General features: G+C 39.0%; 1 long non-coding RNA gene across 4 annotated transcripts; it reads right to left on the bottom strand.

Annotated features, from left to right (window-relative positions):
* Nucleotides 1-15431: 15431 nt before the first annotated feature.
* Nucleotides 15432-18459, bottom strand: LOC309479967. 4 transcript variants are annotated; one of them, XR_014199488.1, is made up of 8 exons: nt 18259-18459; nt 18120-18173; nt 17512-17597; nt 16342-16398; nt 16127-16187; nt 15861-15958; nt 15652-15770; nt 15432-15544 (listed from the first exon to the last, which is right to left on the bottom strand). It is a non-coding gene; the product is annotated as an uncharacterized lncRNA (long non-coding RNA). The 4 variants fall into 4 exon arrangements; XR_014199489.1 differs by having other exon boundaries at nt 16342-16380; XR_014199490.1 differs by having other exon boundaries at nt 15865-15958; nt 16342-16380.
* Between the last annotated feature and the right edge of the window lie 353 nt (nt 18460-18812).

The raw sequence follows: 18812 nt of genomic DNA, 5'->3' as shown, positions 1-18812 counted from the left end.
ATCAACTTAAAGGCTGGCATTCTATCCTAAAATAATCATTAATATAAAGATGTGAAAATGTAGGTGTAAGAAGCATGCAAATAAATGAATAGATAAAATGCTGAACCTGTTGACTTGAGGTGTTGGAAAGACAGGCATTTGATATTTATTCATTTCAGACAGGCCCTGTGTATGTTCACTGGCCAAGAAGACCTAGGCCTATTATTCATACTGTAGAATATTTTATGTTTTGTTGCTAAAGACTGCCCGAGGCTCTATATTGTGAAAGTGTGGTATATTGGCTTGTAGCATGAAAAAAAAAAAATGGACAGTATAAAAAACATTTTATTTATTTATTTTTATAATTTAGCGGTTTGCACTTATTTGAAAAGCCCACATGTATTAAGATCTCTAAATTTTAGCTCTGATACCACCACACAGATCTGCTACATGTCAGCTTGAATACTCTTATTCGATCACCTGTGTTGACCGTAGACTGAATCTCTGCCAGTGTAGATTAGCATTTGTTTCTTTTAAGGCCAGCCCTGGTGATGTCATGACAATTTAATCAAAACTTTTATTTTAATCTGAATTTCTTTGCAGAGATGAATTATATTAAAATGAATTATTCAAATGTGCTCCAAGTAACTGGAGAAGTTAAAGTTGATGATTGAAATCTCTCTGCATAAATTGTGAAAATTTCTGTTTAGAAATTGCATAGTATAATATAATTCATTATTCATGCAGTTGTGCAGCCGAAGAGGAAAAAATCAGTGGACAATGAAAATGTAGCTCACATAAAAGATATCTTCGGTACACTGGGAAAAATAGAACTGTTCTGGGGCTTTATTACAGAAACATTCTTACTCCGTATCAGTGGCGTGCACAGACCTCCTCAGGGGCAGGGGCGGAAAGACCAAAAATGGCACAAAAAAAAAAAAAAAAAACCCTGTTGTGTTTTTAAATACTTTAATAACTTCCTCACAATTAATTGGAATATCTCGCTCAATGGAGAGCAGCAGTAGGTCAGAGAGCCTCTCTTCATTACAAATGAAAGGACCTTGATACAATTAGAATGCATAACTATTCTAAATGCATAACTAACGGCACGCCACTTTTAATAACTTTTGCACGCCACTGCTCAGAATCCTATCTGTTTGGTAACCATAGGGGTTTTTGCACCGGGTAGTTCTAGAAACTTAGTTCTACGGACTAGCCACCTGGGTGGTTCCCCGAGAACTAATGGTTCCCTTAGGAACATTTTCCTGGTTGCATTCGCACTGCCAGAAGGAACACTGAAGTGACGTAGGCCGCACTTGTTGTGACTTATTTTGATGCGCGGCGGACCTTTATTTTGATCACAGTACTCGCGTTCTCTGTGTTCATTAGTTTACGATCTGTCTAACAGTCTGGTCTGTTATTACCTACACATGTATGTATGTATGTGTATGTATGTATATGTGTGTATATATTAAACCTGGTGAATATACACTGCTCAAAAAAATTAAAGGAACACTTTGAAAACACATCAGATCTCAATGGGGAAAAATGTCATGCTGGATATCTATACTAATATGGACTGGGTAATGTGTTATGAACAAAAGGATGCCACATCGTTTGATGCAAATGAAAATGATCAACCTACAGAGGATTGAATTCAAAGACACCCCGGAAATCTAAGTGAAAAAATGATGTAGCAGGCTTGTCAATTTTGCTGAAATTTCATTGCAGCAACTCAAAATGGTACTCAGTAGTTTGTATGGCCCCCACGTGCTTGTATCCATGCCTGACAACGTCGGGGCATACTCCTAATGAGACGACGGATGGTGTCCTGGGGTATTTCCTCCCAGATCTGGACCAGCGCATCACTGAGCTCCTGGACAGTCTGAGGTGCAACCAGGTGATGTCAGATGGAACGAAACACTAATAGAATAGGTGTTCTATTGGATGTGGGTCAGGTGAGCGTGGTGGCCCTTCAATGGTATCATTCCTTCATCCTCCAGGAACTGCCTGCATGCTCTCGCCACATGAGGCCGGGCATTGTTGTGCACCAGGAGGAACCCAGGACCCACTGCACCAGCATAGGGTCTGACAATGGATCCAAGGATTTCATCCCGATACCTAATGGCAGTCAGGGTGCCATTGTCTAGCCTGTAGAGGTCTATGCATCCCTCCATGGATATGCCTCCCCAGACCATCACTGACCCACCACCAAACCGGTCATGCTGAACGATGTTACAGGCAGCATAACATTCTCCACGGCTTCTCCAGACCCTTTCCTGTCTGTCACGTGCTCAGGGTGAACCTGCTCTCATTTGTGAAAACCACAGGGCACCAGTGGCGGACCTGCCAATTCTGGTGTTCAATGGGAAATGCCAATCGAGCTCCCTGGTGCTGGGCAGTGAGCACGGGGCCCACTAGAGGACGTCGGGCCCTCAGGCCACCCTCATGAAGTCTGTTTCTAATTGTTTGGTCAGAGACATTCACACCAGTGGCCTGCTGGAGGTCATTTTGTAGGGCTCTGGCAGTGCTCATCATGTTCCTCCTCGCACAAAGGAGCAGATACCGGTCCTGCTGATGGGTTAAGGACCTTCTACGGCCCTGTCCAGCTCTCCTAGATAGCTGTCTGTCTTCCTGGAATCTCCTCCATGCTCTTGAGACTGTGCTGGGAGACACAGCAAACCTTCTGGCAATGGCACGTATTGATGAGCCATCCTGAAGGAGCTGGACTGCCTGCGCAACCTCTGTAGGGTCCAGGTATTGCCTCATGCTACCAGTAGTGACACTGACCCTAGCCAAATGCAAAACTGGTGAAAAACAGTCCGAAAAGATGAGTAGGGAAAAAAATGTCAGTGGCCTCCACCTGTAAAACCATTCCTGTTTTGGGGGTTGTCTCACTGTTGCCCATCTAGTGGACCTGCTGTTAATGTCATTAACACTAAAGCAGCTGAAACTGATTACCAACCCCCTCTGTTACTTAACTGACCAGATCAATATCCCAGGAGTTTAACTGACTTGATGATATTCTCTGATTAAAAAGTGTTCCCTTTATTTTTTTGAGCAGTGTATATATATATATATATATATATATATATATATATATATATATATATATATATATATATATATATATATATATATATATATATTTTTTTTTTTTATATATATATATATAATTTCTTCACTTATTGAACACTTTCAAGAAGTCTTCTGAGATCTGGAAAATATTCTCCAATTTGCACTCATATTTTTAGACAACTTCAAAAATGTTTTATCTCTTCCATAGTCCAACTATACCAACTGAAAAAAAAAAAAAAAAAAAGAGACGTTGGAATCAGAGCACTCGCTCTCACTACTTAGTTGTCTTAGTTGTCTACCTTTTTCTTCTCTTCCTGATTCTTTCTGGCCTGTTTCAATAATATGTCTTTTTTTAATGTCTTTTTGAAAACAACCTGATCCATGTCCATTAACATGTTATCGTTTTGAATTACACTCTCCCCATGTGACTCCTCTTCAGGAGCTGACTCAAACTCGTTTGTGTGTTAACTAGTGCTTCTCCACAATCAGTGTTGTTACTTTCATCAATCTTTCCAACCTCTTTTCCTGCCTGGTGCGACTAAATTTTGTTAGAGGTCGAACTGATGTCACCACCACCATGTTGCCCAAATGATAAGAGCTGGCTTTTATGTTGGATATGAGAAACATCAAACGGCAAACTAAATGAAAGTTAAACCGAAACCGTGCTACTGGTTTGAGCAGCGCTGCCGTTTATCAGCTTAGAGCAATAGCCTAATAGACAGAGCAGTGTGAGCTGGTAATCGTGGGCCGATCTCAAGCAAGCGACACAAATACTACACAGCACTGGTAGATCCAGTGAGATAGCGTTTAAATTCACCGCAGAATTAACAACATAGCAGAGAGATCTTGGGGGAAGCATTCAAATTAGGCACAAAATTCTTTGTTATAAACCGCAGATATCAGATCAAACAACGCTAACGTGGAAACCAGGATGAACAAACAAGTTATAGAAAAAGATGTAGAAAAACTAAAACTTTTCGCAAACCAACACTTTTATTTAAAAAAAACATAGTTACTACTGTAACTAGTAGATTGTGGCAGAGGATAACTTACTGACTTATTAGCCATTTCCACTCCCTAATATGGAAAAAAGTAGGAAGTAACAAAGTCTCATGAAAAGAAAACTTTTCTTTAAATTGTGACTGAATTACACTGAAGAAAAGGTTCTTGTTTTCTGATTGTGAAAGTAAAGGAGAGGCGGTATTAACATTAAGTGACATGGCATCTGACGCACTGAAGCCTATGTTTATTGGCACTCTGACATGACACCTGACTGACACAGAGTCGTGGAACATGTCACCGTATGTTGTGACACCTCCAGTAGTGACTGACAGATTAATCAAGCAACTATACTGACGTAATTGTGAGACAAAATCCTAAATAAATAGCCTAATTTAGTGATATTTTAAATAACAATTAAATGCATTAAAGTCAGTAATAATTTTTTCAAGCATGTTATTTGTGTCACGTCTGTATTTGATTGGCATGTGCCACTGAATGTTTTGTAATACCAGTGCTACTTTATGTTGTTTATCACGCAAAGTCACAAACTGCCCATTCTAGGAAAGACACAAAATAAATCTATCATGGGTAGGGATGGGTACCGAAACCCGGTATTAAACGGGCCCCGGTGCTGAATTTTGAAAGACCGCTGGATCGTTAAGCTCGGACGTTATCGGTTCTGCTGTCGGTACTGGAGAAATTATGAAAGTACACGTGCTATTTATTATTGCTATTAAGAAATTATTATCTTGCGAATTAAATTTTGCCAGCCACTTCTAGCCTATATATAATAATATTGAACCATTTGTCTGTGATGCATTTTTGCTAAAGAGAGAGAGAGTGTGTGTGTGTGTGTGTGTGAGAGAGAGAGCGATCTTTCACGCAAAGCCACGGCGCGCACAACACAACAGCCCTGCTTAATGAGTGACGATGAGGACAGAACATTCAAAAGGTTACACTTTAGATCTTTGATATTAAACAAATTTTATTTTAGATTTAGGCTTCCAATGATTATAAAAAAGAAGATATTTGAGGTATAACCATTAAAAACTAAAGCCACATTCTCTCCAGCGCAACTTCCTTCCCTTCACAGAGCGATGCGCTGTCATTTCTCCCTAAAACCCAAAAGTAACGTCAGAATCTGCACGATCGGTGATTGTTGTAAAATGTAGTCTATACTGTTGCTAAACTGCGGGACACGTTTGATAATAAAAGGCTATTAAAAGTACCAAAATTTACGCAATAGACGCTGTTCCAAAATGCGGCGCACTCTCCGAAACACCGCAACGAGACAAGCAACGTAGCCTATATTTTGGGCTTCGTGTGCGCATCTAAACTATCAAATACACAAATATGTCAAAATGTCCGTCTTGGAGATTCACTTAAACAGTTTATTCACTTAAATACAGTTTATGTCTTAAATCGGCGTAAATAGTTGGGAGAAAATATGAGGCTTAATAATGATTAGATCTGCATTTGGTCTTAAAGAGGCAGCAGTCTAATAAACCTGCTGACGATTGCTCCATTAATGTGAATCAAACAACAAAAGGCAAAGAGAAAATCAGTCACAGCTCTTGAATGATATAAGCTTTAATCTATCTATGATAAACTATGCAGTGTTATTTTACATCTGACTTTATTAGATGCCTTTTTAACCCATATTACTCCTGAACAGTAATGTCAGTGGACATTACTGAAATTAAAGCACTGGGTATATAATTTGTATATTTGTTTTATTGTATCCTTTTTTTCTTGTTTGACCATGTGTTTGTACTTTGTTTTTGGCGTCCTGTCTGTCACAAAACACAAAAGCCTGCACCCTTCTGCATAACATACATGTTTTATTTGTTTTGTTAAAGCATTGCTTTTTCTTTTGCTATAGATATTTATTTTACATTTCAAAATATAAAGCAATATTAATTATGTTCTAAATTATTTTTTCCCTTTTTTTAATATAACAAAAAGAACCGATAAGAATACCGTTAAAGTACCGGATCGATAAGGAGTATCGGTAAGAGTAGTAATACCGTTAAAACCTTAACGATACCCATCCCTAATCATGGGTCACTACGAATAACGTATTAACAGTCGCGTCCTTTACTGTAAACCTTTATTTTTGCATGATGCTACACTGGCCAGCGCAAGATTCTCATCTGTGGCTTTAAAGGGATACTTCAAGATTTAGCATTACGCTTTGTATTAGTAGAAAACCTGTAGTATTTTCGAATTACCATGCTTTCCACCCTCATATCCCCCTGAGACGAGAGATTTATGTATTTTTTGTCTGGAAAAAATCCTCCGATGACGCAAAAATCGTCATTTTGCGTCATCGGAGGATTTTCTGGCCAGAGGCTAAAGACTACAGCCAGTAGGAGGGGCTGTCCCGCATGTTTTCAACCCGCCCATAGAGGGTGGGAATGGGATCTCACAAACAGAATGTACACAGTTTCAGCCGTCTTTCTTTGGAAGCTAGGCTAGCAGGCTCTTGTTCTGTGGAGAAAGCTGAGTAGTAGGAGAAAGCTGAGTAGTAGGGGTTACCATCCTCTTTTTCCCGGACATGTCCGGCCGTCGCGATCGTCCAAAATCGGCCCTCAGCCTCGTCCTGCTCGCCACAGTAAACATAATGAATGGCGACTGTAGAACGCAAAAGCCGAATCCCGGACATTTTGGGCGATCTCGAAATCCCGGGCAAACTCGTCACGGAGACTCACTAGTAGCCTAACCTTGTTGTTTTCAACTGCGCTCTCTAACCGGGAGGCGTGGCTTGGGAGTGGCCTCCTAGGGCAGCGAAGCAAGTGCATTCTGGGAGTTGTTGTCTTTCATCCACATAAGCCAAAAATACATTTTCTGGCTTTTCTCAGTCTAGAAAGCTCCAAATTCAAAAATTTCTTCACATTTCTTCTACATAAATGACCTATTTTAAATACACATTCATCTTTCCAGAGGTGAAGTATCCCTTTAATATTTATTATTAAAAAATGCTACTGAAGTAAAGAGCGCTCCTTTTATAATCACTGAAGCTGTCGGTCAGTTCAGTATGATACTATAAAACAGCAATGGTACATTTAATAAGAGTAGAATATTTAAATGTTCCCTATAAAAATTAGTTTTTTGCACGTTACTGTTGTTAATAAAAGTTATTTTATCTGCATCTCAATTCAAGCTCAGTGCTTTAGCCTACTATCAAATTTCCAATAAACTAACATGTAGGCCTAATATTATTTGCTACTGCACTTATTAATGCAAAACAATAGTAATTTTATGATTAAATTAACTTATGATTAAAAATCCCCCCAGCGCTACCAAATCAGGTACTGATGCCACAATCTGTATAACTTAGTGGCACTGGTGCTACTGCTCTCAAATTTGCCCTGCCACGCATCAAGTGACCAGACTTTCCACACCCAAAAAACCTCATTGTGTCTGTAGTAGGGGTGTAACAGTTATCGGTAAAAAATTGAACCGTATTGTTCTCCACTCACGCACTTGCACCACTGTTAATCTCATCTGCTGACGCATATAGATTTGTTGAAAATAACACCGCGTAAAACAGACAGAGTTCCGCTAATGTAGATTTCTGTCGATGGATACACATTATGGCTCCCTAATACGCTAAAACAACGATGATCAAAAAAATTAGAAAAAAAACTCTTTGTAAACTTTGTTCAATGCGAGTGCTGTATGCTCTAATATGACCAGTCGCCATCATCATCACCTGGGTGTTGATAGCGCACGAGCACTGATGAGACCGAAACAGCATGTTGCTATCTGTGTTTAAACTAAACTCATTTAAGCCTTGCCAATTTAAACATTCAAGAGCAAAAAGACGCGAAAGAGATCTTGCGTGCTGTGAGAAGATTTGTGTTGCACTCATCTGAAGCACGCATGCGGAAAGCCGCATATCAGACAGCACGCAAATATTGAGTTCTCTTTCAAGTCTTGCGCTTGAGCGGACAAATTCACACAAACATTATGTCAACATGCTCGTCTTGGAGAATTATTAGACATAGTTATGTCTATGTGAATGTAAACAGTCGAGAAAGACAACGCATGTGTATCAGTATCAGTGTACTGGATCCATGCATTATGTCTTAAACTGACAGCAGCCTAATATTTCTGTCTGTGATTTTAATGTTAATCAAACATCAAAAGACAAGGAAATCACTCAATAGCTTTTGTAACTTTAATCTTTAGTTTGTACAGTCAAATATGCTATGTTTTTTTATATTTTATTCAAATTCTGTACCTGAAAACTAGACCTACATGAAAAAATACCTGCCCAATAAGTGAATCTAGAGCATTTGCACTAGTTTTGATGCCCAATTAAGGAATAAGTTTCTTAGCTAATATTACAGCAAAATAAAACTTTAAGCCAAAAAAGAAAAAGAAAAAGGAAAAAGAAAAAAGGGGTGGGTGGGGGAGAGTGTGGAGAGTGTGGAGAGAGTTATCTTTTTAAAGACACGGCGGGCACAAAAGACCACACCGCTCACTCAACAAACGCCCACATATGCGCACAGGAAGAGCGAGAGAGAAAGTCTAGAATATATTTCTGATTCTTGCACACACACTTGTAATGATGCTTGGGCGTTAGCATGTCTGCCTACACATGTAGCCTGTGATAAACTATTAGTCATTCATCGTCTTCTTGGAATTTAATCTTTGCCATAACCCCTGAATTCCCTTTTCAGGCTGACTGCATCTGAGAGCATGACAACATATTTTAACTACTTGGCATTAGACTGTTGCGGACAGTTCTTGTCATTATTGTCCATAAGATAAACCAGACAGAAATGGAAAATTACACAGTAACTGTACGTTCACACCGCCGCCGACTTGAGCTTCCAAAGTTACCGGAAGTCATTCATTTTCAATGGAAGCTGGCTTCTCTCAGCTGCAAGGAGCGTCAGATCCATCGGCGTCGTGTTTTGGGCGTTTTGAGCGTTTTGAGCGTCAATCAGAAAGTTGAAAGTATCTCAACTTAATGGTAATGAGCTATGACGCGGTTCAGCGGCAAGCAGCGGCAAACGCCAGCAACCAATCGGAATATAGACGTCCTTCGCGCTGGCTGATTCCGGAGAAACATACGATGTAAACTTTCGTTCCTACCAAAACATTAGTTCCGAGAAAATGGAGGAGAAACTGATAATCGCTGTTGCTGGGTTTCCTATCATTTATGAAATGACGTTATTTTCATATAGGGACCAGTTACAAAAGAGAGAGAGCCCCGGCCGCGCGCGCGCACTCACCTTCACCGTCTTCAAACAATACGTCTCGCTCTCTCTCCCTCGCGCATATTAATCAAAATATTTTTTTCCCGACCAAATGTGACCAAAACGGTTATAAAAATGCTGTCATTATAAAAGGTTCCTAGTGTCAATGTATTGCTTGTTTTTTTTTCTGTTTACATTTCATGGTGTGACACAGACTTCAGAGCGGCCAAAGCGTCAACAAGCTTCCCCGTACTTTTTTGACAAGCGTCCTTGACAGGGCGGCCAGAGCTTCTTTGCAGCTCAAGTCGGCGGCGGTGTGAACGTACAGTTAGACTAAGGCTTTTATCAAATCTGATACACTTCTGAGAACATCTTCTTTTAGTAATATTTATTTAATACTTGAACACCTCATACTACTAATAAAAAAGCTATTATAAGGGCTCATTGAAAGGTAATGGAGGAAGAGTCTCACAAAGTTGAAAAGCAATTTTCTCGATTGTTTGGCTTTATGTAATTTTATTTTTGTATAGAATCTTTGTCAAATATTTCAAGTTTAGTTAAAGGCTCTTCGCTGCAAATTATCTAAATATCCACATACAGTATGTATAGCTGTGTATTTTTAAATAGTCTGTACTTTTGTTCAGTTCTCTGGATCACGATGCATAATTTCCTTCAATTTGTTTATTAATAATTACTATATTAACAATCACAATATTGTTCTGTTTATTTTATTTATTTATATTTTGTTATTAAAAATAAGAACAAAAGTACAAATAACCAACAGTAAAACAAATACAATGTAAGAAACAAATGAAATTTACAGTGCTTTACAGAAGCATTCAGGTATAAGTAATACAGAAATTGAATGATCAAATGATCAAATTAAACTTTGACTGCTTTACTGTTAATATTAAAACATGGAAGAATAATTGTTTTGCATTAGTGTTAGTATTATTACATTGAGAAGTATCTAAATTCTACTGCACAACAGTAATATATTTCTGTCAAGTTAAACAACTTCTTTTGACGGGTTGCCGTGAAGACCTTTGAGTTTCTGTGTTTATGACATGACGACGATAGTTTTTCTAAGTGGTGAAATGCTCACAAAATGACTTTCAGAGCGGATCTAGAGTCAGGAGATGAAGTTCATGCATTCGTGTCTCAGGCAAAAAACAGCGCGAGCGTTACACGTGCTTCAGTGTGTGTGTGAGGTAAACGAAACAATTCATTCACACAGAACGTGCAGGATTCGTATTTAAATAGCCTTTTTGCGGTTTAATATACACACTATTGCGATTGGATTTCAAGTGTACTGAACTGCTTTTTATTTATTCATCAGATTCTTTTTAAATTCCGTGAAATTCCACGTTATATGTTTTCTGCATCGCAAAAATCTAATTTTTACTAAAAAAAGATCTAATTTTGTCATTCTTTCAGGGGGGGCATTGCAAAACAATGCTGGGGGAAACACTGAGTATATTACAAATAAATGTATTATTATTAAAGCTACAAAATTTGTTTAGTCAAGTGCAGTGAGTGATTGCCTCTTTTTATTTGTTGCTCAATTAACATTACTGACAGACAGCAATGTTATGCATAACATTTTTAGCCCCAACAGTTTACGTTCACTTAAGACCGACAATGTTTACGTGAATACTCGCTAAGACATACACTATATTGCCAAAAGTATTGGGACATCCCTCCAAATCATTGAATCCAGGTGTTCCAATCACTTCCATGCAGAGATGGGGAACTCGAGTCACATGACTTGACTCGGTCAGACTCGAGTCGCAAATTTAAAGGTGCAGTGTGTGATTTTTAGCGGCATCTAGTGGTGAGATTTGCGAATTGCAACCGGTCAATAACTCGCGGCCTTTCCTTCAAATTGCAAACTCAAATGAGAAGCTACGGTGGCCGAAGTAGGATCGGAAGATGTCGTCGTCTGAGTCAGCAGAGAGTAGCAAGTCAAGCAATGAGGTTTCTCTATATTATATTATATTTTATATTAAATTATATTTACTTAATTATTCAGTAAAACCACATGTTATTGCGATTGATATTTTTACTTGTTTATCATTGTGTTAGTCTTTTATTCACTGACTTTACCATAGCTTGTTTCCATGCTAGTTAGTATAAGATAAGAGCATCAAAGCAGCTAACTTAGGTAAGGGCAAATAGCTAACGTTACGATGTCCGAGGCGTCGTTCAGACAGCATGTTTTTCTCCACGTTTGCCGCGTCAGGGACAACCTGAGTATTCTGCTGCGTCTTTTTCTGCTGCTTCTCATTCAAGTTAGTGACGAAACGCGCTCTGTAGCGCTCTGTTCGCTGTCGGCTACGGTAGAAACATGACGTCACAGTATGTCGACCTTCATAGAAGGGGGTGGCCGCGGTTATGTAGATATAAATTACTCATTCTAAGGTAATAAAAACATAACGGTTCATTAAGTGAGGTCTTTATACACAACTGAAAACATAGTTATGGATCTTATATTGCATTTCTGTCAATAGATCCTCAGAAATATCACACATTGCACCTTTAAAGATGAACTGAACTGAAAAAAAAAACATTGATAACGTGTTGTTTATGACAATTAAAAGTAAACTACACAAAAAAAAAATATTAAAAATATCAATATAGATTTTTTTTTAAAGCAACACAAAAATTGCGTTTGTTAGTATAAGAACGCTGGCAATTCTGATGACGTCACTGGAATGGTAGGACCTGCGAAGGTATATGGCAGCTGCAACTGCAGGTCCTATACACACGAACACTGCATGAAAATTGGGATTTCCGACCCCGTAAACGGCCGTAAATCTCCCTAATTTTCGGCAGTTAACGACAATTTACAGCCTGTGAACGTCGCGTTCGTCTGTGCCGAATATTGTCGGAAACGAACCATGACGTATGCAGAGTAGTGTTGTCACGATACCAAAATTATTGTTTCGATACCGATACCAAGTCAAGTATTGCGATTTCGATACTTTTCCTGAAAAGGGAGAAACACTCTCAAATATCATTGCTGTGCTTTATTTTAAAACCGGGACAACATTCTAATCATATAACACACTAATAAATTAACATATGAACAGCAGATATATTAAACATTTGAACAAAATATGAAATATAAAAAATAAATTAGAGCAATGACATTCAAGGTAAAAAAATATATAAATTTAGCAGCATTATCTCATTTATCATAAAAAACATAAGAGCTTTATCTTGATTCTGAACTTTGAATAAAAATATGAACAGTGATTATATTAAACAATGTTTAATATTGGTAACATATGATAAGCCTCATTGGTGATATATTTGACGTGGGGAGAGAGAGATGTGTGGAAGGCCTATACTTCATGTTAAACATAAATATATAGCAGCAAAGACAACGTCGGCAGTGTTGACGGCAAAATAGGCTACAGAATAATTCGTTCTGTATTTGAGAGGTGCAATATTTGAAAATCGATAATATTTTTTTTAAATGACATTTATTGTATTTATGTCAAAACGTTCAAACATCAAAATGTCATTTTTTAATATGTATTCGTGTCAAAATGACATAGAAACATCTTTTCCTATTCTATTTTGCCTGGAAACGCTTCCAACACGCTTGCGTGTCGCGTGAAAAATAGGCGTCGGTTCTATTTGTAGCATGCACGCGTTTTCCGCGCGTCTCGAGCTGCGCCCAGACGCGTGTGTCACGCAGGCAGTTAACATGGGAGCCGAAATAAAAACGGACACGACACGCAGCCAGTGTGTCGACTCGCCGGCCTTACAAATCTGGAACGCAGTCATTCTTAGAAGTATCGATACTAATAAATTAAGGAATCGTGACGTTTTTAATTTCCGATTTACTTTTGAAGTATCGGTGCACCGTGCAACAGAGCAAGGTAGGCAACGTACTTCCATTTGTCACTCCTCGCGTCATCTTTTTCTACGAGTCGTGGACCACTTGTGCTCGCACATGCAGCCATCTCGCTGTAGTGTTTTGTCACATGACACTGACAGCGGCAGGTTCTTTGCTGCGTGCGTCAGGAAAAAAACACAGACGTCCATAGGGAGGCGTTATTTTTTATTTTATTTTTTTTTTAATAAAGTATCGATACTGAAAAATGTAGGTATCGTGACGTTTTTAATTTCCGAGTATCGCGATACTTTTGAAGTATCGGTACACCGTGCAACACTAATGCAGAGCGCTCGCGCCGGAGGTGTGAATGGCTCTAATTACCATATGAATAGCAGCTCCCGCCAGAGAAAGGCTTGAATTTCCTCACTCACTATTGGTTGAACCCACGTGGTTTAAACAAGAAAAATCACTCGTGATTGGTTGGCAGATCTGTTTCTATTGAGCCCCTTTCACACAGCGCTTTGAACCCGGCAAATTGCCGGCAAATTGCCAGAGCGCCTTCTGTGTGAACGCAAACTCGACCCGGGATTTATGCCGGGATCGATGCCGGGTCGGGACCCAGTAACATTGCCGTGTTCAGTCCCGGAACGCGCGCTGTGTGAACAAAAGCCGTAATAATGCCGTGTCGTAGTGATGACGCTGAAGCCGGGCTCGTTCTCCAGCTGTGAAACGGTACGTAATGCGCAAGTTTATGATCGAATCAGAGAAACAAATGCACAGGCGTGGTTTCTCGAGAGAGAGAGATCGCAGCTCATAAGCAAACTTAAGACTCTGCTGAGATTACAAGTCACATCGATGTCACGTGTCTTTACGGCATTTTTACGGGTTGTGTGTGAACGCACTCTGATTCCGGAAAATCACTGGCAGTGTGAATGAACCAAAATCAAACGAACCCGGGTCAAATCCCGGGTCACTTTATCCGTGTATTTTCCGGAATCTCTGTGTGAAAGGGGCTTTGGTCACCCTCGCTCATTATAAATTCAAAAAATTATAATATTTATATAAATTATGATATATAAATTATTTTTTTATATTCATAATATGCTATTCTGTGGTATATTCATGTCATTGTTAACCTATGGACTACACTATTATTACCATTAGGGGTGTGAACCGACACTGGTCTCACGGTTCGGTTCGATTATGATTATTATGTCATCGATCCGGTTCAATTCGATATCACGATGCATCACGATGCACCGCATCCTCAATTTTAAATTTTACTTCAAAAGTGATGTGTGCGCGCATGTGCTCGCCTGTTCGGGAAGTTGCAGTGACAGAAACAGTGACATTCCAGTTTAAGTTTCAAGGGATCAAAGCTTGTGTATGACACTAAGAAAAGGAAAATCTGTCAAATAAATTTTGTTTTAAAGAAATGTTCATTTAAAAGCAGCGCTCATTAATCAGTGTATGATGTTACCATTAAAGATGCGCGCATCAACCGTCGCCGAGTCCGCTGTTGAAAGTGATGATCATCCATTTATAATCACGCGTAACAACACAGAATAATTGTAATTTGACCATCGGGTGCGGATACTTAAATAAGAGAAAGTTATTGGGGCGGGTGGATGATTTGTTTTTGGCTGCGGATTCGGGTGACGGAGCTCATCCACTTACTCTAAAGCAGTCAGACTCTGCCGGGCGATAACAGCTCGGGGTGAAAACAGCTAACGTGGTTTATCAAGTTTTTAGGTATTACCTCCTGCATATTCTATTTGTGCGTGACATGAGCGCACACAGCGCGTGTCTTCTGCAGGTCGTGCTTACCACGTTGTTCATAAAAGCCGAAATGTGCCCAGATGTTGGCTTTTAAAGTAGTTGGAGCATTTTTTGTTTTCTCGCACTCGCGTCTCACCTCCCTCTGCCATTGTATGCTACAGCAACAAAGCACGTACGCGACAAATGACGTAAGAAAAGCGTCAGTACATTATAACCGGTTATGGTCTATTACTGAACCGATACCGAATCGTCCTCGTCTGCATCGCGATGCATCGTAGAAACGATAAATTTTGACACCCCTAATTACCATCAAGGACATGAATTTATAAAGGAAAGGAAAATTTGCCAGGGACATGCTGTTTATTCAAAGAAAGAGCTTTATTAGCACAAACACAAAACAATATACACCTATGTACAAAGCATAGATCATCTGCACACACAACAAATTGGAAGCTCAGTGTCTGTTTTCATCTTCGGAGCTGTAGGTGACTAGCGGCGTTCTCTCTGAATTCGATCCACTTTGAAAACGTTTAAAAAGCTCTGTGAGCTCCTGGCTGGTGGTTGAACTTCATCGGACATCAGATCTATGGTGGCGCACTTCCAAATGCCCACGTCATCCTCACCTAGCACACCGTCTCGCTTCTAGCAGCTGTAAAAACAACCAATACAGACAATCAGTACTGTGATGCACTGTGTATGGACACAAAACATCTATTAATGCACGTGAAAAATAGTCACATTGACTAAAAATCTTACCCTCTTTCTTCTCGCTCGACTAAGAGCTGAACTCTTCACAGCTTCGGCCTGCAATTCCAGATCTGGTTGTTTGTACCTGAAGCTCCTGCGTACTGTCTCGTAGTACGTCTTACAGGCAGCTGGAAAACAATTAAATGAGAGTGATATGAATAAAAACAACGCAAGTCACAGTAAAATGAAACAAGAAGAAAATAGTAAAAGTTACTTACACACAATGTTGTCATGATCAGCGTCATGAAAATCTGGACTTGCAGACATAGCTCTGAGTAAATGTGAGGTTACGCCCTCGTTATGAGGCGAGGTTACTCTGTGGAAACAAAATGTATGATTAAGATCGGTATCTATAACGGATCTATTTTCTTATACAAGAGAATGAAAGCATATTCTTTGAATCTTACCTTTAAAATGTTTGTAAGTTTTTATGAAAGTAAAAAAATAAAAGAATGTAAGATTCTTTTATTTTTTTTTTTTTTACCTTGCTCCAGTTCGTAGCGCCCACAATTTGTCTCAGAGTTGAGAAGATGGCATACTGCTTCCTGTAAATTACAGGATTATTTACAATTATTAAACAAATAATAGCCATCACTCCCATGACTTCTTGCTTTATGATGAAATCATGAAAAACAGAATATTCTTACATTTCACAAGGCCTGACAAAATACAAAAGTGACCGATGAGATGAATACTTACTGGGTGTCAACAGGTCTTTGCTCAGAGGTGCGCTAGCATCTTAAGGGCGAAAAAAAACTAAGAATATTCAAAAATGTACAATTATTGAAATCAAACAAAAAGGTAAGAATTGCCACACTCTGCTCTTCTAAGCAAGACTGTCTGAAACAGCCAATAAAATAAACATTAAGCCAATAAAATAAACTGTTACCAAACTTGATTCTCAAGCAGTAAGTAAAGACCAATTTATAGTTATGCGTCGACCTCCCGCTGTAGCTACAGAGTAGGCTGTGTACATAGCGTACCCTTTAGCACACCCTGACGTGCACCTCTCCCAAAATGTAACAATGCGTCAATTTTACGTGGACGGAAGCGCTGTGATTGGTCTAGAACGCCTCCCTCGGGTTTCACAGGCTTCTTTCTGCATGTGTAATTGTGCGTCAACAGGGACAACAATGCAGAAGTATAAATGAAACAGTGTAGCCTATAGCGTAGAGCAGTGGTTCCCAATTCCAGTCCTCGTGACCCACTGCTCTGCACATTTTGTATGTCTCTCTTATCTGACACACTCAGTTCAGTTCATGGAGTCTCTCCTAATGAGCTGATGATCTGGTTCAGGTGTGTTAAATAAGGGAGACATACAAAATGTGCAGAGCAGTGGGTCACGAGGACTGGAATTGGGAACCACTGGCGTAGAGGCTCGGGCTTCGGTCTGACGCAAAAGTATAAATCAGCCTTAAAGGATTAGTTCACCTCAAAATGAAAATTTCCTGATAATTTACTCACACTGAGTGACAAGATATCCATGTCTGTCTTTCCTCAGTGGAAAAGAAATTAAGTTTAAGGAAAACATTTCCATATTTTTAATGGCATATACTTTAATGGCAACCAAAGATCTCAATGTTCCAAGACGGTTCAAATGTCCGTCTCAATGCAGCTTCAGATTCTCTACACAATCCCAGTCGAGAAATCAGGTTCTTATCTAGCAAAACCATCTGTCATTTTCTAAAATTATATATACACATTTATGTATTTTTTAAACAATTGTTTGTCTTGTGCTAGTCTGCTGGCATTACAGACATTTGAACCTTCTTTGAACATTGGGATTGTTGGTTGCCATTAAAGTATATGCCATTAAAAATATGGAAATGTTTTCCTTAAACTTAATTTATTTTCCACTGAAAAAATAACGGAAATTTCGTTGCGCTGAAATCTGGCTGCACATTTCTCCGGGTCAGAGAAGGCTTCCACAAGACATTCAAAGTTTGACTTAGAGTCTGAAACACATGAGTCAGCCAGTAAGTACGGTCATGTTGCCTATACTAAATTAATAATGAAATACTGGAGTCATTACTACGCTTAATTAAGAGTGAGAAGAACCTACTCATCTTGAATGGACCAAAAAAAGCGAATGTTTTAGTTTCATCTTTCCATAGAACGTTTGAAAAGTAACTGACACTACTGGAACTTCAAACGGGCAGAGGGACGACCAGACTCTACTGGAACTTCAAACGGGCAGCGTTCTATGGTCAGAGTCTGGTCGTCCCTCTGCCCGTTTGAAGTTCCAGTAGTGTCAGTTACTTTTCAAACGTTCTATGGAAAGATGAAACTAAAACATTCGCTTTTTTTGTCCATTCAAGATGAGTAGGTTCTCACTCTTAATTAAGCGGCTTAAATAACTCTGACCAGCACTGTATATATTTAAAATAGATTATTCACAAGCAGTAAAAATCTACTTGTCTTGAATGGAGTGTGACTTTGTGCAGAGCAATGTTTTGTGCAGGGGGAAAAGTACTTACCAGGAGTGGACATTTCACTGCCAGGACGCTCCACTTGGCTAGACATGGCACAATCTTTATTAGATAAAACACATGAATAAGCCTGTGACTTATGTTGTACACAACACAATATTATGTTTAAGTTGTCATCAGTACTCACCAGTATTGTGCAACATGCTGGTGTCCTCAATGGGCTGCAGCTTCCTTCGTACATTATTGAAGGGGGTAACGTTATATCTTGACGCTTATACAGAGGTAATGTAAAATAAAATATATAAAGTTAAAGAATTTAATTTTTAAACTGCAATTATAAATTAAGAGAAAACGATTACCCCTGATATTCTCATCCGAATCCAATAATACTTTTGCTCTATTTCTCCAATGACAATAGTTCCAAACAAGCCACAGAAAGAGTTATGCGTATTTGTTATTCAGTGACCTAGTTGCTTAGTTCCAGAACGAATCTGCCGTTTTGAACAAATCAGTTGAATGAATGCTTCAATGACTCGTACATTAAGACGGTGATTTGGCGCCACCTATTGGCGGTTTTAACTTCATAATGAAAAATATATAACTTGTATAAAGGGGATGCCAGTTTGAAGAATGCCATTTGGTGGCATAGGAACCATTATACTTGAATTGTGAATTGTTTAATACCTTTTAATGGTCTTCTGCAATGTTTGAGGCATATTTATTTTTTCATGCTTTAATGTT

This window comes from Leuciscus leuciscus (assembly GCF_965113295.1).
Source record: "Leuciscus leuciscus genome assembly, chromosome: 17".
Lineage (NCBI taxonomy): Eukaryota > Metazoa > Chordata > Actinopteri > Cypriniformes > Leuciscidae > Leuciscus > Leuciscus leuciscus.
This window is presented reverse-complemented; position numbering and strand designations above follow the sequence as displayed.